Genomic DNA, 23,286 nt, shown 5'->3' on the forward strand with positions numbered 1-23,286 from the left:
CTTTTTCCAAGAGTCATTCAGGTTGGTGGCAGAATTCAGTTTCCTGTTGTTGTAGGACTATTCCTTTGTTAGTGTCGCCTGGGGGTTCTCAGCTTTTAGAGACCACCCACATTCCCTGGCTTATGCTGCGGCTTTTGTTAGTTGCCTTCTGGTTGATTTCCACTCATGGTGATCCCATGTGTGCAGAGTAGAACTTCTCCATAGGGTATTCAAGGCTGTGACCTCTTGGAAGCAGATCAACAGGCCTGAGAGCAAATCTAGGGTATGGCCGATATGCCCTGGGCACCACTTGATGCGGGGCACCAATGAGCAATTTCTATTGACCATCACAGTTTCCACTGCCAGCTATGAGAGATCATTCAGTAATTTGAAACTAATTATTATAGGTGGTATTTTCAATAGACACTTCTGGCCAGGCCTGCCTCTTGAGATGCTCTGGGTGGGTTCTAGCTGCCAGCATTGCTGCTAACAATCCAGCACTTAACTATTTGTGACCACCCAGGGACTCCCCTCTGACTCATAGGCCCTTTCAAAGCCAGCAACAGTGGGTAAAGTTCTCATTCTTTGAGTATCTTTGACCTCTATTTCTGCTTTATCTGTGTGCGCTTTATCTGTATGCTTTCCTTTTGCCTCTCATCTTTCTTGCTGACTCTTCTGCTGTGCCTTTCTGATTTTAAGGGCTCATGTGATTACATTGGGCCCACCTGGGTAATCCAAGATCATCTCCCTATTTTGAGGTTAGCTGATTAGTAACCTTAATTATATCTGCAAAGTGCCTTCACAGCAGTACCTAGATTAGTGTTTGATTGAATAACCAGGGTGTGAAAATCTCGTGGGGACATCTTTAGAGTTTTGCCTACTACAAAGTTCTGTTCTCTCCTGTTTTTGCATTCACACCTCCTCAAGCACAATCTTTCCTCACTCCCAATAGCCTTTTGAAAGCTTAGTCAGAGGAAATTTACTGCTTTAATGAAATTTGTAGCCCCTTTATTTTTTTCCCCACAAACAGGACAAAGATAATTTGCATCAGATGCTAATTAAGAAGAGTTACTCTTGGTGTATAGTTTTATCAGTTCTTATTGTGATGTTTTTATCAGAAGTGGTGACAGTTATTTTGAAATTTTTTAAATCCACCCCTTGTTACTCCACATATTTCAAACCAATTTATAAATTGTAATAAGTTGATAAATGAGAACCACTCAGCATAACAGGATATTTGTATTTTATGCTTTATGATTTATAAAATTATATGATAATATTTTTACTTACCACTGGAAATAAATTCTCCCCATTAGGTAGCCGTGCATTTTTGCCCCTAGCTGAAAAAGTTTACTGAAGTTTATGATATGGCCCCTGTCCCTGGGTGGTGCAGTTGATTTGTGCTCAACTGCTAACCTAAAGGGTGGTGGGTTGAATTCATCCAGTAGCTCTGGAAGAAAGGCCTAGTGATCTGTTTCTGTAAAGATTACAGACAAGAAAACCCTGTGGAGCAGTTCTACTCTGTAACACATGGGGTTGCCTTGAGTTGGAATCGACTCAATGACAGTGGATATTTTTTGTTGTTATTGGGTTATTATTTTATATTTTGTCCTTTAGGAATTTATATTTTAAATGAATGAAAATGTTGATGTAAAACTCAGAGAAAGATATTTTAATCAAAAATATTTTGAGAATGAAGATTAATTGTTACGGTTTTAGTTTTGATTTTTGTTTCAAATATTTTTTATTTCTGTAAGTTGCCCGTATGTTTTTGGTAATCTGTTGATTTGAAAAAAAATCTTATTTTGGTTACCTCAAAAATTATGTTACTGCTCTATGTGAGAGGTCATACAACATTAAATGTGGGTACATAGAGATGATCTTTATTAGGCTATATATCTCTTGTGCATTCCTCAATGAAGCTGACTTTGTAGAAATGAATTCATCAGTCCCTCATACTACCCCTAAGAGAGGTGGCCAATTTCTGTTTTAGTGGCAAGGGAGCTGACTTGCAGAGAACTTAAATTACTTGTCCATGGTCATTTACAGAGGTAGTGATAGAATTTTATTTTATGACTCATCTTATAAAGACTAGCCTGTCTGTGCTTGCAAAATGCTGTTTGCATATTAATACAATACCTAGATTCAGTTCCTGGAGAACTTTTAATCCCTGTGACCTATATTATGAAAACTTTCCCCTCCTATGATGAACAAGCCCCAAATCATTGTTTTACATAGCTCCGTGAAAGTAAATGTTACTATTATTTATAGATTCTCAGGTTGAGTTTAGGTTAGAAATAAACTTGACTTCAAAGTATGAAACTAAGATTTTCTATAGGTTTTTTTTTTTAATTGTCTTCACTTTTCTATCCATATGCAGTAAATCCATTTCATTTAGAAGCATTTAAATATGTAAAGATATTTTTGCTGATGAATTTTAGGAAATTTGTGGAGAGTTTAGGAAATATGACTCAGGCTTGCTGATTTTCCTGGGATAATTGCACTACCAGTCTGAGTATGCCAGGTAAATAGATTGAGTACCAGAAATAGCACCATACAGTGTATTATGGCTGTCAGTGACCTTGACAATGTATGAAACTCATGCCTCCCTGTTATGCTTGAGAAAGGTTGTACTTGCTTATCATCATGAATTTAACTCCTTCACAATCATTGGCTAATAAACATAGTCATTGATTAAATGAACCTGCTATTAGCTTGATTTCTCTGGTGTTCTAAATGAGTTTAATAGAATTATAATAAATAATATTGTTGTCATGTGCCATCGAGTCAGACCCAACTCATAACGACTCCTCCTTGGGTTTCTGAGGCGGTGTCATTACTGAAGTAGGTTGGCCAATCTTCCTTATGAGGAGCAGCTGGTAGGTTTGAACTGCCAGCCTTCTGATTAGCAGTCAAGTGCCTTAAGCACTATGCTACCAGAGCTTAATAAATAATAGGTAACTATTTAATTTAATGGGAGCTCTGGTAGCATAGTGCCTAAGGCACTTGACTGCTAACCAGAAGGCTGGCGCTTCAAACCCACCAGCCACTCCTCGGAAGTAAGGTTGGGCAATCCTACTTCTGTAGTGATACTGCCTCGGAAACCCAAGGAGGCGTTGCTATGAGTCAGGGCTGACTCCACGGCACGTAACAACAAATTTAATTTAATAAATGTTACGCTGTGCTGTGGGGATAGAGAATAGAAACAGTTTTTAATCTCAAGGCATTGCATTTAGATTTGAGTTTAGAAGGACTTTTAAAAACATTTTACATCCATTATCTTATTTGATACCACTATCCTGTGAGATTAGGTGGTATTGTCATTACTCTGGAGGAGCCCTGGTGACACAGTCATTTAGCACTCACCTGCTAACCGAAAGGTCACTGGTTTGAATGCACCAGCTGTTCCACAGGAGAAAGATGTGGTCATCTGCTTCTGAAAAGATTTATTGTTGTTGTTGTTATGTGCCATGGAGTCAGACCTGACTCATGGTGACCCCTCCTTGGGTTTCTGAGGTGGTGGTATCAGTACGGAAGTAGATTGCCCAACCTTCCTTCCGAGGAGTGGCTGATGTTTACAGCCTTGGAAACCCTCGGGGGCAGTTCTACTCTGTCCTGTAGAATCACTATGAGTTAGAATCAGTTCAACGTCAGTGGGTTTAATGGGTATCATTAGTCTAAGGAGCCCTGCTGGTGCAGTGGTTAAGTGCTTGGCTGCTAATGGTAAGTCTGTACCCACCAGCCACTCTGTGGAAGAAAAAACCTGATGATCTGCTCATGTAAAGATATCTGCCTAGGAAACCTTATGGGGCACTAGTACTCTGTCCTGTAGGGTATCTATGAATTGGAATCGATGTGATGGCACACAACAACAACATCATTATTCTACATTTATAAATGAGAAAATTGAGTTTCAGAGAGGTAAATGCTTAAATTTTAGTTATTTCCCTGTAGAGCAAAGTCTTCAGCCTTGTATCCTAATAATGTGCTCTCCGTTACATCATAGACTACTGCAGGATGTTGGGACAAGCTGGAGTTTAGCTTATGGTAACAGTGACAAGATATGCTGTGAGATTTTGAAGCAAGAAGAGGCCATTCCTGATAGGCAAAGAGTAGTGACAGAATAGGGTAATTTGAGAATACTCAAAAAACCATAGCAATTTAAGGTGGGTTCTTTTTAGATAGATGGCCAGGAGTTCAACAAGCAGAAGTGAGTGAGCTGTTCTCCACGTCTCTTTCCTGATCATAAAATCCATATGAGTATGGCAGCAAGTTGATTTGAAATACAGGTATCGCGTTTTATTACATTTTACTTTACTGCACTTCACAGACACTGCATTTTTTTTTTTTACAAATTGAAGGTTTGTGGCAATTCTATATCGATCAAGTCTTTTGGTGCCATTTTTCCAACAGCAAATGCTAACTCTGTGTCTTCTGTGCCACACTTTGGTAATTCTCACAATAATTCAAACTTTTCATAATACTATTACACACTTAATAGATTACAGTATAGTGTAAGCATAAGTTTCATGTGGACTAGGAAACCAAAAAACCTGTGTGACTCACTTTATCGCAATACTCGTTTTGTCATGATGGTCTGGAGCTGAACCTGCAATATCGCAGAGGTATGCCTGTAGTTTTTACATGATATTATCAGTTTAGTAGTTTTCATTAATTCCAAAAAAGACCCACATGAGCAAATAGTTTGGGAGCAATGAACAAAATGATGATTATTATCAAGTTGGTAAATATTCAAAGTCATATTCTAGATGAGATGTTTATAAGTAATTGGACAGCATAAAAGTCAACATTAGTTATTGATATTTACTTTTTAAAGCTATTAAACGAATAAAGCAAAGGTAATTGAATTTCTTCGGTATCCCTGGTGCCTGGTACACAGTTGTTGTTGTCATCGAGTTAGCTCAGAATCATGACAACCTGTGTGTAACAGAATGAAGTAGTGCCTGGTCCTGTGCCTCCCCACGATCATGAGGATGTTTGAGTTAGTAGTTGTAACTATTGCATCAGTCCATCTCATTGCAGTTTCCCTCATTGTTGCTGACATACTACGTTACCAAATATGATGTCCCTTTCCAGCGATTGGTCTTTCGTGATGACATGTCCAAATTAAACAAGCTGAAGCCTTACTAAGAAGCATTCTGGTTGTGTTTCTTCTCAGACTGATTTGATTATTCTCTGGCAGTCCACGATATACTCAATATTCTATGTTAAATTACCAGTAGATATTTTTTTTTGTGTGTGTATGTGTGATAAAAATTCACTGGGCTTTTTAAATATTTAACTTATACTATAAGACTATATCCTTTTATTTGCTTGTTTGGTTACATGTGCTTTTGTTGTTGTTATGTGCTATTGAGTTGGCCCCGACTCCTAGCGACCCTTCCTTGGGTTTCCGAGGCAGTATCACTCCGGAAGTAGATTGCCCAACCTTCTTTGCAAGGAGTAGCTGGTGGGTTTGAACTGCCAGCCTTCTGATTAGCAGTCAAGTGCCTTAGGCCCCATGCTTTAGCTAGGGGAATGGTAGTAGTTTCCTTGCTTTTGTAAGCACATACACATATGAATGTATATACGTATATGCAAATAGGTATATATAATGTGGCAAAATGAGGGCCTTTATATGGCTTTTTACCTGTGTTCTTTGGAAAAACAACTTGAGAAAATTTTCCCCTAAACCTTTTGCCCTAGTTTTCTGCCCTAGAAGGTGTGTTACTTTCGCCAGGTTGATTGACAGTTCCTGGATAATCTGTGAACAACTTGGTTTGATACATTTCTTTTTTCCCCCCTGGGTTGAATCCTGCCCTGTAATTGCTATACACATTACAGAGATTGATCAATCGATTGATCAGTAGACTATACAAATGAGAAGAGTTGTGCAGTAGTTAAAGTGCTTGACTGCTAACCGAAAGGTCATTGATTCAAACCCATCAGCCACTGTATGGGAGAAGGATGTGGCAGTCTGCTTCTATAAAGATTTCAGCCTCAGAAACCATATGGGGCAGTTCTGTTCTGTTTTACGGAGTTTTTATGAGTCAGAATTGACTCCATGGCAATGGATTTGGTTTTAGTTGGTAGCCTACTATGTAAATGAAGTATCTGTGGCCTTCTGAGAAGGCATTGGTCAGTTTGTGATCCCCCTGCTGGGAGGGGCAATGCCTTGAAATTGACAAGGAGGTGTGTGTCTGTATAGCCAACCTCACAGAAGTTTTTCAAATAGGAAGAAGCAGAAAAAGGAGAAGAAGCAGAGAGAGGAGGCAAGGAACCTCTTAAAAGAGCTGTAATACAGATAAAGGGCTGTAATACTGAAGACAGTGAAAATCTCCAAAGTGGCTCAGTGACATAGCCTGCGCTGACAGAGGCAGGGCCAAGAAAATCCTGTCCTGAGGGGCTCGAGAGGAACCTGTCTTCAGAGGACTGAAAGGAGGATTGTCTTGAGAAATAGAGAGAGAGAAAAAGAGAGAGAGACCTATGTGGCCAACCTGCACTGAAGAAGGGAGATTTACCTGCATACTTTCTGATCCTGATCCTGGGTTATAGCCTGTTGATCTTGATCCACAGTTGTACTCTGTTCCTTAATAAACCACTTAATTTGAAGTATGGTTTGTGAATTCTATGTATCCATTACAATGGATTCTCAAACCCAGAAGAGAAGTGGAGAGTGTCAGGGGAAGTACAGCTAGATCAGAATTGGTAAGAAGGTTGGAAAGTAGAGGTTTGTCTGACTTCTACTTTATAGGGACCAGCTTTGGGTTGATCATGGTCATTATCCACTCAGAAATTATATTATGATACTATACTATTACTACCACTAAAATTTAACAGTACACATACCTATGAATTCCCTCAGAAAGAGTGGATTTATAGCTCCGATTTATTCTTGTTAATAGCTATATAATACTCCATGGTGTAGAAGTAGTATATTGTACAGCTATTCTATGTTGACTATTTGCTTCATTTCTTATTTGAAACTTGGAATGATGTTGCAGTAGACATGTGTATTTGATCATATTGTCTTTGTTTATTGCTCTAACTTTTTTTTGTTTTTGTTTTTCCTGTTGTATTTTAGCAGTTGGAAACCATATCAGTGAGCAGTCAGTTCTGACTAATGGTCTTGCTTATTCAGTGTTGTTGCTGCCTTACACTCGGAGATCACTCAGCCTTGTCTAGAATGTTTTAATTTGAAAAGCGGTTGTCATTTGGTTTACACTAGTTCAGCGATACCTACTGTGCACAATTCAGACAAATGATTCAGGGAAAAAAAATAAGAAAAACAGAAAAGGAAAAATGAAGCCAAGAAAAGCAAAATTAAACATGGTTTTGAACAGGTGATGGTAATAGTACATACACCCAAAACACTCAAGAAGGTATATAGATCAAAAGAGGACCTTTTCAAAGTTTTTAACAGAAAATTAAAGATAAGGAAAAAGAGTTGAAAGACTAGAAAGGAGAGAGTGAGGCAGCAAATACCATATGGTCATGGTTTCTGTGGAGATTGCCAGTGGCCACTTGTGATCAGAATCAGGTAACCTGGTAAACTGTATTCATTGTACAGAGATAGAATCGTGGGATCATCTATTCTTTGTAAGCACCAGGATTGAGGTTTGGGATGTGGGAAGTGGGAAACAGGTGAAATCAGAAAAAGGGTTCATGGAAGAGAGAGGTGTAATGGCTCTGAGTTGGGAAGTTGCTGAGAAGTGTTTCGTTATTTGAAGCTGAAAGAAAGATTTTGCATCTTTGGCAAAACTTTGTAATTCTGGAAGCTTGTTTTCTCAAAATTAAAGTATTTTCCTTTGGTTTTTAATTTTTTTTAATTGTGGTGAGAATACACATAATAAAACATTTATCAATTCAATGAGTTTTGTTTAGATTATAAGTGACATTGATTAAAATTTTCATATTGTGCAGCTTTTGTCACTCTTCTTTTCTGACTTAGTATATCACCATTAACATAAATTCACTGTCCCTTAAACAGTAACTCCTCTTTTCCCTCATCCTCCCATGCCTGGTAACCACTGATAAGCTTTTGTTTGTATATATTTCTTTAATTCATATTAAGTGAGATCATACAGCATTTGCCCCTTTGTAGCTGACTTATTTCACGCAACCTATGTGTTCAGGGTTCATCCATGTTGTGACATGTGTCAGGACTTCATTTCTTTTTATAGATGAGTAATATTCCATTGTATATGTATATCCCACATTTAGCTTACCCATTCATCTGTTGATGGGCATTTAGGTTGTTTGCATCTTTTGGCCATTGTGTTTAGTGCTGCATTGAATATTGGTGTACAGGTTTCTGTTTGCATTCTTGCTTTCAGATCTTTTGAGCATGTACCTATTGGGTGGAATTGCTGGTCATGTGGTAATCCTGTGTTTAATTTTTTGAGGCACTGCCCAACTGCTTTCTACAATAGCTGTACCATTTTGCATCCCCTCAGCAATGGATGAGGGTTACAATTACATCCTTGTCAACACCTGTTGTTTGCCATTTTCTTCTGATCATAGCCACTATAGTGGGCATAAGGTAGTATCTCACTGTAGTTTTGATTTACATCTCCCTAATGGCTAATGACATAGTGTATCTTTTCATGTACATGTACATGTTTCAACAGACGGATGTGGTGCTGAATGCACTTACTCATTTATGCCAGGAAATTTGGAAGATAGCTGCCTGGCCAACTGGCTGGAAAAGATCCATATTTGTACCCATTTCAAAGAAAGTGATCCAACAGAATGTGGAAATTATTGAACAATATAATTAATATTACACACAAGTAAAATTTTGCTGAAAATAATTCAAAAACGTTTACAGCAGTATATTGACAGGGAACTTCCAGAAATGCAGGCTGGATTAAGAAGAGAACATGAAATGAGGGATATCATTGTTGATGTCAGATGAATCTTGGCTGAAAGCAAAAGAATACCAGAAATGCATTTACTTGTGTTTTATTGAGTATGCAAAGGCATTCCACTGTGTGGATCATAACTTTGAGAAGAATAGGAATTCCTGAATACTTAATTGTGCTCATGAGGAACCTGTACACAGACCAGGAGGCTGTCATTCGAACAGAACAAGATGGTTTAAAATCAGGAAAGGTGTGCATCAGGATTGTATCCTTTTACCATACTTGTTTAGTCTGTATGCTGAGCAAATAATTCGAGAAGCAGGACAGTGTGAAGAAGAACATAGCATCAGGATTGGAGGAAGACCCATAACAGGCTGTGATATGCAGACAACACAACCTTGCTTGCTGAAAGTGAAGATAACTTGAAGTACTTACTGATGAAAATTAAAGACTACAGTCTGCAGTATAGATTATGCCTCAACATAAGGAAAAAAAAATCCTTACAAGCAGACCAGTAATCAACATCATGATAAATGGAGAAAAGATTGAATTGTCAAAGATTTCATATTACTTGGATCCGCAATCAACACCAATGGAAGAAATCAGATGTCATGTATGAACTGCTGTATGGAAAATGAATTTGCTCTGTAAACTTTCACCCCAATTACAATGAAAATTTTAAAAATAAATAAATACAGGAAGAAAGAAAAGAAAAGAAATCAGACATCATATTGCACTGGGAAAATCTGCAGCAGAAGACTTCTTTTTTTTTTTTTTTTATTGTGATTTGGGTGAAAATTTATAGAACAAATTCACTTTCCATACAGCAATTCACATACACTTTGTCTCATGACATTGACCACAGTTCACCATAATGCAACAGCTCCCCTCCCACTTCCTCCAGACAGTCACCTCTTCCCTGTGCCCATCTCTCTGTGCACCCCTGCCCCCTGAACTGTCTTCCTGTGCCTAAACAGCCCTTCTTTCTCCCATGATTGTCTCTCCAAGGAGTGTATCTAACTCAGGTAAATGTTCAACTCATATGCCTGTCTTTTGTTTGGCTGGAAGCCACAGGTGTGGTTCAATTCCAGACCTGAAGGGCAGCTAGGGGCCATAGTCTCAACGCTTCCACCAGGTTCTATCAGACCAGCAAACATGGCCCCCCCCCACTTTTTTTTTTTTTTTACCAAATTACTTTGAGTTTTGTTCCATATTGTTCTCCCTCTCTATCCAGGATCTCCAACATAGATCCCCCTCCGAGTGGTTGACATTGGTAGCCAGGCACCATCTAGTTCTTTGCAGAAGACTTCTTAAAAGTGCTGAAGAACAAGGATGTCTCTTTGAAGAGCCCAACTCAAGCCATGGTATTTTCAGTAGCTTCATATTCATGTGAAAGCTGGACAGTGAATATGGAAGACCAGAGAAGAATTTATGCTTTTGAGTTGTGGTGTTGGCAAAGAATACTAAAAGTACCACGGACTGCCAGCAGAATAAACAATCTGTCCTGGAAGAAGTGCAGCCGAAATGCTCCTTAGAAGCAGGAATGGCCTGACTTCATCTCACCTCCTTTGGTCATATTGTCAGAAGGGACCATTCCCTGAAGAAGGATATCATGTGTGTTAAAGTGCAGGGTCACCAAAAAAGGGAAGACCCTCAACGAGATGGATTGACATGGTGGCTGCAACGATGGGTTCAGGTATAGCAAGGATTGTGAGAATGGCACGCAACTGGACAGTGTTTTGTTCTGCTGTACACAGGGTCACTGTGAGTTAAGGTGACTTGATGGCACCTAACAATAAAAGCAACAAGGGAATCACTTTCTTCTTTTGATATAAACAAATATGTTATGTGCTGAGAGCTAAAGGAGATAAACTTGAAAGGCTTTCTGTACCATAACACGTTTTCAGTATGTTTTAAAGGGGCAGCAAATGCTATCTTCATTACATTTCCATTGTGCTGTAGTTTCTCCACTTGAGAACTCTCAACACTATTATTTCACCGTGCTGTGCTTTGGGATTTTTTTGTTTTGCTGATAGTGAAGATACTCCTTCCATGAAGCCACATCTGGGCCATTTGGTAGTTTTCTAGTTCAATCTAAATTTTTAAATCTCTTCATTGTATCTCATATATTAGCTGCTTCACCTAAGGTTCCCCAAGCTCAAATTAGGAATGATCTTCTCTACTTTAGTTTTTGAGTAAAGTTGTTATGCTCAAAAGTTGGTCATAACTGTTCCAAAATGGTAATTGGCCATCTTGAAGTACTATTTAGTGATTTGAAACTACTCGAATCCTCAGGATGAGGAAATAATTGGTGGTGAGAATGTACACACAGCATCTTAATATGTGGTCAGGTGGGAGCAGCTGACAGAGCATCTTGCCTTAGTAACTTGTGGGGTACATGATAAAGACAGCTGTTTTCAAAAGCCTTGCTCTTGAAGAGTGATGGGATCTTCAGGGGTATTCTCTCTGGAGCCCCTGGGATCCATTGATTACCCATATCTGCCTCATGTTCAGGTTCTCTGTCTTTACTAGGCTTCCTAACTAATGTTGCAATAGGTTTGGATTTGATTTGTTTTGTGCCTTTGCACCAGTAAGTGTAGGATTTTTTTTGGTAATATTTTTTACTTGAAGTATGTTTTCTCTTTCTCATTTTACCAAGGCTATGTAAGCCTTAGTCTATATTTGGAATCTGAGCTTTAGGCATGTAACAGTATGGAAAAAACAAGGTTTGAGAGTTGATGCTTGTGTTCAAATCATGTTTAGACCACTCACATGCTTTATGACCTTGATGAATATTTGTAATTTTTTTGATTCTCGGTCTCCCTATCTACAAAATAATGAAAATAAAACCTGTCTTGAAGGGTTATTGTTTGTATTACATTGTTTATATAAAACACCCAACATAGTGACAGGCCCATAGAAGCACTCAATCAAGAGTAAAAGTTGCTGTTATCCTGCCATCAACTTTAAATGATGACTCTTGTGTATATCTGCTGTTAGCTTCACCATGTCCTCTGACACTTGTGCTGCAAATTATTTCAAATCCAGTGTTGAGGCATTCCTGTTACTTGCCATTTACCCACAGGTGAACCTACCTTGACTGTGTTCTAAGTTTTACTGTGGTTAGTTGCTTCTTGTTCCCTGTGCATAGATTTTTAAGCTTGTTAGCCCATCAGCCACTATCCCATTTGCATTTAGTTCAGAATTTGAGAAGTTAACTAACTTCTCAGTGTTCTGCTGATACACCAAATATGTCTGAACTTCAAATTACTTTTTATAGAAGATATTCTAGGGGAATCCGACAGAACAGGAAAAAGTCCATGACTAGAGAGCAACTCGTGCAAGATATAAATACCTATGGACTGGGAGTTAGAAGATTGGAATGGTGAGCACAAATACTTGAGAACTTCAGATTGTCAAGCTGCAACTCCTTGTAATTACACCATTTATCTTTACCTTGTGAGTTGGGTTTAATTCATGCTGGCTATTTATAGTATGAGATCCAATAAAAATAAGCAGTCTGGTATGTAACTTTGTGAAATAAAGGTTGAATTTTGGTAATGTTTATGCCACCATATATTTGATTGGTATGTTGCAGCTTGAATGCTTGTACATCCATTTTTTTTCATTTTATCCTCACTATATCTTAGAATAAGGAGCTCTGGTAGTGTAGTGGTTAAGACATTTGGCTCCTAACCAAAAGGTTGGTGGTTCCAACCTGCTCTGTGGAAGAAAGATGAGGCAATCTGCTTCGGTAAAGATTTACAGCCTTGGAAACCCAGTGGTGATGTTTTGTTTTTTTCCAAACAAATACCATTTCTGTTTACTAAGTCTGTGGCACTCACGTAACTATTTTAAGAAATACTTTTATTGTTAAACAGCATCTAGCCAGAATACACTGACTGACTTTTATCTAGAGTTTTGGTACATGACCAAAACCCAAAACCCAACCCACTACCAATGAGTTGATTCTGACTCATGGCAACCCTGCAGGACAGAATAGAACTGCCTCAGAGGGATTCCAAGGCTGTAAAACTTTACAAAAGCAGACTGCCTCATCTTTCTCCCATGGAGTGACTGGTGAGTTCGAACCACCAACCTTTTGGTTAGCAGCTGAATGCCTTAACTCCTGTGCCACCAGAGCTCCCTAATGTTTTGTTAAATTTTCAATATTTGTATTAAAACATATAGCTGAGCGACAAGCATTAGAATAATTCTGGTTCTCTTCATTTGTTCATTGACTTCACTAGGTTAATTTTGAAGCAAGAGTTCATAAATTACTTAAATTACCTGAAGCAAAATTACTTTTTCCACTCCATAACTTTCCCATTTTATTGTCTTCGCATCTATTTGAAAGTTTATTTTTAATTTAGGGTTTTTTTTTTTTTTTTCACATTTGCCTCTCAGTTGGATTCTTTTTGTAGATTCCCCTTCTCTCCATTCTCCCTGTCTGCAAACTCAAAAAAACCAAACTCACCACCATTGAGTCATTTCTGACTCATAGCAACCCCCATTGGGTTTCTGAGGTTGTAAATCTTTGTGGAGGCAGATCACCCAGTTTTCCTTCTGCAGAGCAGCTGATGGGTTTGAACCACTGACCTTCCCGTTAGCAGTCAAGTGCCAGATCCACTATACCACCAGGGCTCTTCTCACCCATAGCTAGCTATTGTTCCTTTGAAATGTCTTTCAGCATCTCTTTCTGCCCAGTCCCACTGATGACATGTGGAAATGCATTCCTTCTGATAAGATTTAGTTTCTTCCTCAGAACCATTCATACCACTCTCATTTTATTTTGTAATTCCTCTATTCACAAGTCATCCTTGAAGTAGCTATTGTCTGCATGAAGAATAGATGCACCTCATTTCTCCTTCTGTATACACTGCTTCAGCTCACTTAACTCTGCAACAGGTTCAGGCGCTGTACAAGTTGCTGTGCCACTTGGACCATATGATGTGGCCGACTCATGGTGCTTGAAGTGGTAGTGGTAGATAGAGATAATGTTTAGAGTCTTTGGCAGGCCCCAATTGGTGAATTACAGTACAGACCCTTAGGATTTTGGAGCAAAATCCTGCCATCCTCTGCAGATAACTACTCCCCATTTGAGAAACATCTTTGGCTTGCTACTGGGCCTTAGTAGAGACTGAACACCTAACCATGGGCTAGCCAGTCACTCTGTACCCTGAGCTGCCCATCATGAACTTGGTATTGTTTGACTCAGAGCATCATAAAGTTGGGATGTGCAGAGCAGCGCTCAGTCATTAAATGGAAGTGGTATATTCGAGATCAGTCTTGAGTAGGATCTGAAGGCGCAAGTAAGTTGCATGAGGAAGTTGCCCAAATGCCTATGGTCTCCCCACTAATCGTACTACCTTGCCTCTCCCAGTCTACATATATGGCCTCACAGGGAGTCCCTTATAATCAGTGGACTAAAGAAGAAAAAAGTCATGCCTGATTTAAAAACGGTTCTGCATGATAGAAAGGCACCACTTGAAAGCAGCCCTACAGCCCATTTCTGAGACTTCCCTGAAGGAAAATGGTGAAGGAGTATCCTCCCAGTGGGCAGAACTTCAAGCGGTACATCTGGTTGTTCACTTTGCTTAGAAGGGGAAATGGACAAATGGGCTGTGGCTAATGGTTTGTCAGGGACTTGAAAAGAACATGATTGGAAAATTGGTGACAACAAGGTATGGGGAAGAGATATGTGGATAGATCTCACTGAAGGGGCCAAAGAAGTGAAGATATTTGTGTCTCATGTGAATGCCCACCAAAGGGTGACTTCGGCAGAGGAATATTTCAACAATGAAGTGGGATGACATGGTCTGTGGAAACTAGTCATCGTCTTTCCCCAGCCACTCCTGTCATTTCCTAATGGGCTAATGAACACAGTAAGCATGGTGGCAGGGATAGAGGTTACACATGGGCTCAACAACATGGATTTCCACTCACCAATGCTGACTGAGTTACAGCCACTGCTGAGGCACTCAGCAGAGACCAACACTCAGTCCACAATATGGAACCACTTTTGGGGGCAGTTAGCCATTAACATGGTGGGAAGTTGATTCCATTAGATCACTTCCATCATGGAAAGGGCAATGTTTTATCTTTACTGGAATAGACACTTACACTGGATATGGATTTGCCTTCCCTGCATGCAGTGATTCTGCTAAAACTACCATCCATGGATTTAGAGAATGCCTTATCCACCATCATGATATCCCACACAGCATTGCCTCAGAACATAGGACTCATGTCACAGTAAATGAAAGTGTGGTAAAGGGCCCATGCTCATGGAATTCACTGGTCTTACCATGTTCCCCCACCACTTGTCTGTCAGTTTCTCATTCTTTGGTGATTTGTGTGTTGCTGTGAGGCTGGAAGCTATGCCACTGGTATTTCAAATACCACCAAGGTCAATCATGGTGGACAGGTTTCAGTGGAGCTTCCAGACTAAGACAGACTTGGAAGAAGGAAGGGGCCATCCACTTCTCAAAGAATTGGCCAGTGAGAACCTTATAAATAGCAGTGAAACATTGTCTGATATAGTACTGGAAAACTTTATGGATAGCCCTGAAATTTTGTCCGATACAGTATCAGAAGATGAGCCCTTCAGGTCAGAAGGCACTCAGAATACAACTGGGGAAGAGCTGCCTCCTCAAAGTAGAGTCAATGTTAATGATGTGGATGGAGTAAAGCTTCATTTGCTGATGTGGCACGACTCAAAGTGAGAAGAAACAGCTGCCAGCATCCATTAATAATCGGAACATGGAATGCACTAAGTATCAATCTAGGAAAATTGGAAGTTGTCAAAAAATGAAATGGAATACATAAAGATCAATATTCTAGGCATCAGTGAGCTGAAATGGACTGGTTTTGGCCATTTTGAATTACATAAATCATATGATCTACTATGCCAGGAATGACGAAGAGGAATGGTGTGGCATTTATCAATACAAAGAGTGTTTCAAGGTCTATCCTGAAGTACAGTGCTGTCAGTGATAGGATAATATCCATCTCCCTACAAGGAAGACCCATTAATACTACTATTATTCAAATTTACACACCAACCACCAAAGCCAGAGATGAGGAAACTGAAGATTTTTACCAACTTCTGCAGTTGGAAATTGACCAAACGTGCAGTCAAGATATGTTGATTATTAATGGTGATATGCAGAAGTTGGAAACAAAGAAGAATCACCAGTAGTTGAAAATTATGGCCTTGGTGATAGAAATGATGCCAGAGATCGCATGATTGAATTTTGCAAGACCAATGACTTATTCATTGCAAATATCTTTTTCAACAACATAAATGGTGGCTATATACATGGACTTCCCCAGATGGAATACACAGGAATCAGATTGATTACATCAGTGGAAAAAGGCCATGGAGAAGCTCAGTATCTACAACCAAATCGGGGCCAGGAGCTGATTGTGGAACAGGCCATCAACTGCTCATGTGCAAGTTTAAGTTAAAGATGAAAACAATTAAAACAAGTCCAAGAGAGCCAAAATATGACCTTGATTATATCCCATCTCAATTTAGAGACCATCTAAAGAATAGAAGGCACTTCACTGCTAACCAGAAGGCTGGCGGTTCAAACCCACCAGCCACTCCTCGGAAGGAAGATGGGGCAATCTACTTCCGTAGTGATACTGCCTCGGAAACCCAAGGAGGGGTCACTATGAGTCGAGTCGACTCCACGGCACATAACAACAACAACAACAAAGAATAGAATTGACGCGTTGAATACTGGTGACTGAAAACCAGATGAATTGTGCAGTGACGTCAAGAACATCATACATGAAGAAAGGAAAAGGTCATTAAAAAGATAAGAAAGGAGGAAAAGACCAAAATGGACGTCAGAAGAGACTCTGGAACTTGCTTTTGAACAGAGAGTGCTAAAGCAAATGGAAGAAATGACAACATAAAAGAGTGGAACAGAAGATTTCAAAGAGCAGCTTGAGAAGACAAAGTTAATTATTATGGTGAAATGTGCAAAGACCTAGAGTTAGAAAACCAAAAGGGAAGAACATTCTTGATGTTTCTCAAGCTGAAAGAACTGAAGAAAAAATTCAAGGCTCGAGTTGCAATATTGAATTCTATGGGCAAAATACTGAGTGATGCAGGAATCATCAAAAGAAGATGGAAAGAATACACAGAAGCATTGTACCAAAAAGAATTGGTCTATGTTCATTCATTTCGTGAGGTGGCATATGATCAAGAACTGATGGTATTGAAGAAGTCTATGCTACACTGAAGGAATGGCAAAAAAAAAAAAAAAAAAAGGCTCCAGGAATTGACAGGATACCCATTGAGATGTTTCAACAAATGGATGGTGCAATGGAGGTACTTATTCGTCTATACCGAGAAATTTGGAAGACAACTATCTGGCCAGCTGACTAGAAGAGATCCGTATTTGTAGCCATTGCAAAGAAACGTGATCCCACAGAATGTGGAAATTATCAAACAATATCATTAATATCACATGTGAGTAAAATTTTGTTGAAGATAATTAAAAAATGGTTGCAGAAATATATTGGCAGGAAGCTTGCAAAAATGCAAGCTGGATTCAAAAGAGGATGTGGAATGAGGGGGTGTTATTGCTGATGTCAGATGGATCTTGGCTGAGAGTAAAGAATACCAGAAAGATGTTTACTTGTGTTTTATTGATTATGCAAAGGCATTCAACTGTATGGATCATAATAAATTATGGATAACATTGAGAAGAATGAGAATTCCAGAACACTTAATTGTGCTCATGAGAAACCTGTGCATAGACCAGGAGGCTGTCATTTGAACAGAGCAAGGGAATATTGCATGGTTTATAATCAGAAAGGGAATGTATCAGGGTTATATCCTTTCATCATACTTTTTCAGTCTGTATGCTGAGCAAATAATCTGAGAAGCTGGACTATATATGAAGAAGAACATGGCATCAGGATTGGAGGACAACTGCTTAACAACCTGTGATGTGCAGATGACACAACCTTGCTTGCTGAAGGTGAAGATGACTTGAAGCACTTACGATGAAGATTAAAGACCGTAGTCTGAGGTATGGATTACACCTCAATGTAAAGAAAACAAAAATCCTCATAGCTGGACCAATAAATAGCATCATGATAAATGGAGAAGAGACCAAAGTTGTCAACAATTTCATATTCCTTGGTTCCATAATCAACACCAATGGAAGCAGCATTCAAGAGATCAGATGATGTATTGCATGGGGCAAATCTGCTGCAAAAGACCTCTTTGAAAAAAAAAAGTACTGAAAGGCAAGGATGTATCTTTGAAGACTAAGGGAGCCTAACCCAAGCCATGGTGTTTTCATTTGTCTCATATGCATGTGAAACCTGGACAATGCATAAGGAAGACCAAAGAAGAGTCGATGGTTTTGAGTTGTGGTGCTGGCAAAGAATGCTGAAAGTACTGTGGAATACTAAAAGAACTAACAAATCTGTCCTGGAAGAAGTACAGCCAGAATGCTCCTTGGAAGTGAGAATGGTCACACTTTGTCTCATCTACTTAGATCATGTTGTCAGAAGGGACCATTCTCTGGAGAAGGATGCCGTGCTTGGTAAATGGAGGGTCAGTGAAAGAGGGCAAGGTCCTCAACAAGATGGATTGATACGGTGGCTGTAGCAATGGGCTCATGTATAGTAGGGATAGTGAGGCTGGCACAGGATAGGGTAGTGTTTTGTTCTGTTGTACATAGTGTCACTATGAGTTGGAGACGACTCAATGGCACCTAACAAGAACAAGAACAACAACCATGTTCCCCATCATCCTGAAGTATTTGACTTGATAGAATGATGTAATGCCTTTATAAAGACACAATTATGGTGTTAGCTAAGGGGCAATACCTTTCAAGGTTGAGCCATTGTTTTTCAGGAGGCTGTGTATGCTCTAAGGATCTCTGGTGGCATAGTGCCTAAGGTACATGACTGCTAACCAAAAGGCTGGTGGTTCAAACCCATCAGCCACTCCTCAGAAGGAAGATGGGGCAATCTACTTCTGTAGTGATACTGCCTCAGAAACCCAAGGAGGGGTGGCTATGAGTTGAAATCAACTTGACAGCAGTGAGTTTTTTTTTTTTTTTATTATATATGCTCTAAACTAGTGTTCAATATGTGGTACTGTTTCTCTAGTAGCCAGGATTCGTGGGTCTAGGAACCAAGTGGTGGAAATCAGAGCTGTTGGCAATACTCACTATCACCCCTAGTGACTCACTCAGAAAAATTTTGCTTCCTGTCCCTGCTAACTTATGCTCTGTGGGTCTGGAGGTCTTGGTCCCCAAAGAAGGACTACTCCCATCTGGAGACACAATACTGATTCCATTGAACTGGAAGTTAAGAATGCCACCTGGCCATTTTGGGCTCTTCATGCCTCTGGATCAACAGGTAAAGAAGGGAATTACTGTATTATCTGGTGTGATTGATCAGATTACCAATGGGAAATCAGATTGATATTACAGAATAGAGGTAAGGATAAGTACATGTGGAATGTAGGAGATTCCTTTGGACATCTTTTAGTATTACCATGGACTGTGATTAAAGTCAATGGAAAACTACAGCAATTCCACTATGACTACTAAAGACCCAAACCCTTCAGGAATGAAGGTTTGGGTCACTCCACCAGGCAAACAACCACAGCCAGCTGTGGTGCTTGCTGAGAGCAAAAGGAATACAGAGGGGGTGGTGGAAAAAGGTATTTCTAAATACCAACTACAACCATGTGACCAGTTGCATATATACCTGTATATATGCATAAGCTTCACTGGTTTTGCTTCTGTAGAGAACCCAGACTAAGGCACTCATGGTTTCATAAAATTGATGATTCCTAAATTGTGATGAACCAGGTCATTTCTCTGTATTTCCAACTGTGTATCGGCCTGTTAGTCATCTTTGGATGTACTATAGGTAGCTCAGAGGTGACATGTACAGTCTAGTCTTGGTGCTCTCTCATCTTTTTTGTGTCATCAGACTCTTAGGAATATCAGCTATGATAATACAAATGTAAAACAAAAAAAAAAACAGACTCACTGCCATCGAGTCAGTTACAATTCTGAAATACCCATTGAGTTTCCAAGGCTGTAAATCTTTACGGAAGTAGATTGCCTCTTCATCCTCCCTTGGAGAGCCGCTTTTGGGTTTGAACCACCAACTTTCTGGTTTGCAGTCAAATGCCTTGACCACTAAGCTACCAGAGCTTCTTAATACAAATGTAAGTCCTGAATAATTATCGCTCAGGGTGCACTTGTAGAAGCATATATGGTTAGTGATGGGCATTACTGAGCAGAAAACGAGCCAAATTTATATTCTCATCAGAGTAAAACAGTAATTCACTCCATTCATTCATTCATTCATTCACCATATATTGAGTATCTTCAATGATTTGGGCATTGCAATGTACCCCACATTGCTACTGGGGATATAGTATTAAATAGAATAGATAAAGCCTTTTCCTCATGGAACTCACATTCTAGTGTGGGGTAAACAGATAATAAATAAGAACAGTATTTGATATATGTTGAGATGTATCATTTTTCACATTTCTGATTTTATGCCAAATTGGGAAAAAAAAATTAAGTACAGCTTTATAATTTACATACCATAAACTTCATCCATTTTGAGTATACAGTTAAATGATTTTTAGTAAATTTACAATATAGTACAAACATTATCACATCCAGTTTTCGAACATTACATTCTCCTAATAAAGGTCCTTTGTGCTCATTTGCACTCAGTTCCCACTTCTACCCCTAGCCTCGGGAAACCATTAATATGCTTTCAGTCTCTATATATTAACCTTTTCTGGGCATTTCATTGAAATAGACTTGTATAATATGTAGTTTTTTGCATCTAGTTTCTGTCAGTGAGCATAATGTTTGGAGGCCTTTCTGTGTTGCAGCTTATATCAGTACATTCCTTTTTATTGCTTAATTATAGTTCATTCTATAGATGACATTTTTTTAATTCACAATTCATAGTCATTTGTGTTGTTTCTACTTTTTGGGTTATTATGAATAATGCTGTTATTTATATACATCCCTTTTTGCAGACATTGGACAAATACTTTCATTTTTCTTGAGTAGATACCTAAGAGTAGAATTTCTGGGTTATGTGGTACATTTATGTTTAACCTTTTTAAAAACTTAGAGATTGTTTTCTAAAGTGGTTGTACCATTTTAGGTTCTTAACAGCAATTCATGAAAGCTTCATTTACTCTATATCTTTCCCTATACTTCCATCTTTTTTTTTTATTGTAGCCATACTGATGAGTGAGAAATGATATCTTATTGTGGTTTTGATTTGCATTTTCATAATGGATAATGATGTTAAAGCATCTTTTCAGTTGCTTATTGTTTACTCATATATCTTCTTTGGTGAAATGCCTATTCACACCTTTTGTCCATGTTTACATTGCATTGTTTGCCTTCTTATTGTGCTGCAAAAATTATACATGTATTCTAGATATTGGTCCTTTTCAGATACGTGATTTGCAAATATTTTCTCCCAGGATGTTGTTAATGTTTTCACTGATTCTGATGCATAGCAACCCCCATTGGGTTTCTGAGGCTGTAAATTTTACAGAAGTAGATTGCCCCATCTTCCTTCTGCAGAGCAGCTGATGGGTTTGAACTGCTGACCTTCTGGTTAGCAGTCAAATCCCTTATCCACTACGCCACCAGAGCTCTTCTGTTAAATATGTCTTTTAAGGTGCAAAAGTTTTTAATTGTCGAAGTGTGATTTATCAAATTTTTCTTTTATGGATTATGCTTTTAGTGTCATATCTAAGAATTCTTTGCCTAACTCAAAGTCACTCTGATGCATTCTTTTTTTTTTTTTTTAATTGTGATTTCTGTGAAGATTTACAGAGCAAATTCACTCTCCATACAGCAGTTCACATATACTTTGTCTCATGACATTGACCACAGTTTACCATAGTACAGCAGCTCCCCTCCCACCTCCTCCCCACAGTTACCTCCTCCCAGTGTCCATCCCTCCATGGGCTTCTGCCCCCTGAACTATCTCCCTGTTGATGCATTCTTTTAAGACTTTTATATTTTCAGCTCTGATATCTAGCTTTCTGATTCGTTTTGAGCTAACTTTTATGTGTAGCATGAGGTAAAGGGTAAACTAACTTTTTGCACGTAAATGTGCAATTGTTCCAACATTGGTTGTTGAAAAGACTGTCCCCACCATCACCACCTTAGAATTCCCTAAAGACCTTTGCTGAAACTCAGTAGACCAGAAAGTATAAGGGAAATTGATCAGTATGCCTGTTTTTATGCCAAAACCTCTGAAGCTTTATAGTAAGTTTTTAAATCAGGAAATGATTTTGTTTTTCTTTTTCTATTGGCTACTCTGGGTCCTTTACATTTCATATAAATTTTAGGATTGGCTTGCCAAAGAAATTGGAAACATTTTACAATTCATGACTTCTTACAATTAAAATTGAAATGATTTTTTTCATTCACAGTGGTGTAATTTACATTCATTTATAGCTGAGATTCAAGGAAATTGATAATACAGCAAATAATGATGCATATTAAGGGGAGAAATGATGCAGTGGGAGGAATAAGAAGTCCTGGCATTGGTACTATATTCCTATTTAAATAGGGTGGTCACGGAAGGGCTTCCTCATAGGGTGGTGTTTGAACAGAGATCTGAAGAAGGTGAGCAATTGAACCTGGCGATATGTGGAGAAAATGGCCCAGGCAGAGGAAGAACAAGTTCAAAGGCTTCAAGTTGGGAACCCATTGGACGTTTTTTCAGGAACAGTGATGAGATCACAGTATGTGTAATTGGAGGGAAGTGACAGGAGAGAGAGTGGTAAATGTGATAAGAGCTTCTCTAACTAGACTATATGTATCTTATTTCTTCTGAAAGTTAAATGAAATTCAATGATTGTTTATATGTAGGGGGAATACAGTCTTTTCTTCCAAAGACAGTGTAAGCGTTACATGGTATTATTCATACCCTTGTCCATCTTGGTTCACCCCTTGATCTTATGACACTTCTGATAAGATCAGTATGGTGTGTGTGAAATGGCTTCACAATTTTAATAGTAAAAAACTAGGATCTTTAAGTGTCCTGTTATCCATATTTCCTATGGGGGGGAAAAACAAATATAATCCTCCATAATCCATAGTATATATAGTCCTTTGTTTTTGGAACAAAGGACTTCAAGATATATTTCATTATATTTCTGGTGGTTATGATGCCTGCTTGAGTGAAAATTCCTCCGTTGATATCTAAAAGGTTACTTAGCTCTCTGATCTTGGAATTCAATGACCTACCCCTACTTTTTATATCTGAGTGAATCTTGTGAAGTACTGTGTCATTCTTTTATGTGTAATTTTATTTCTTATTGCCTGGTTTCTGTGGGGATTTAGAATAAGATACCTGCCATGGGAGCCAGCCCCATCCCTAGATGTAGGCAGAG

General features: G+C 38.8%; 1 protein-coding gene across 1 annotated transcript in view; it reads left to right on the forward strand.

The window, feature by feature from the left end:
• DOCK3 (dedicator of cytokinesis 3) overlaps positions 1-23,286 on the forward strand; it is a 738,119-nt gene that overhangs the window by 301,084 nt on the left and 413,749 nt on the right. The gene's annotated exons all lie outside the window — the stretch shown is intronic.

This window comes from Orycteropus afer, unplaced genomic scaffold, assembly GCF_000298275.1.
Source record: "Orycteropus afer afer isolate SDZICR_OR568_19922 unplaced genomic scaffold, OryAfe1.0 scaffold00323, whole genome shotgun sequence".
NCBI lineage: Eukaryota > Metazoa > Chordata > Mammalia > Tubulidentata > Orycteropodidae > Orycteropus > Orycteropus afer.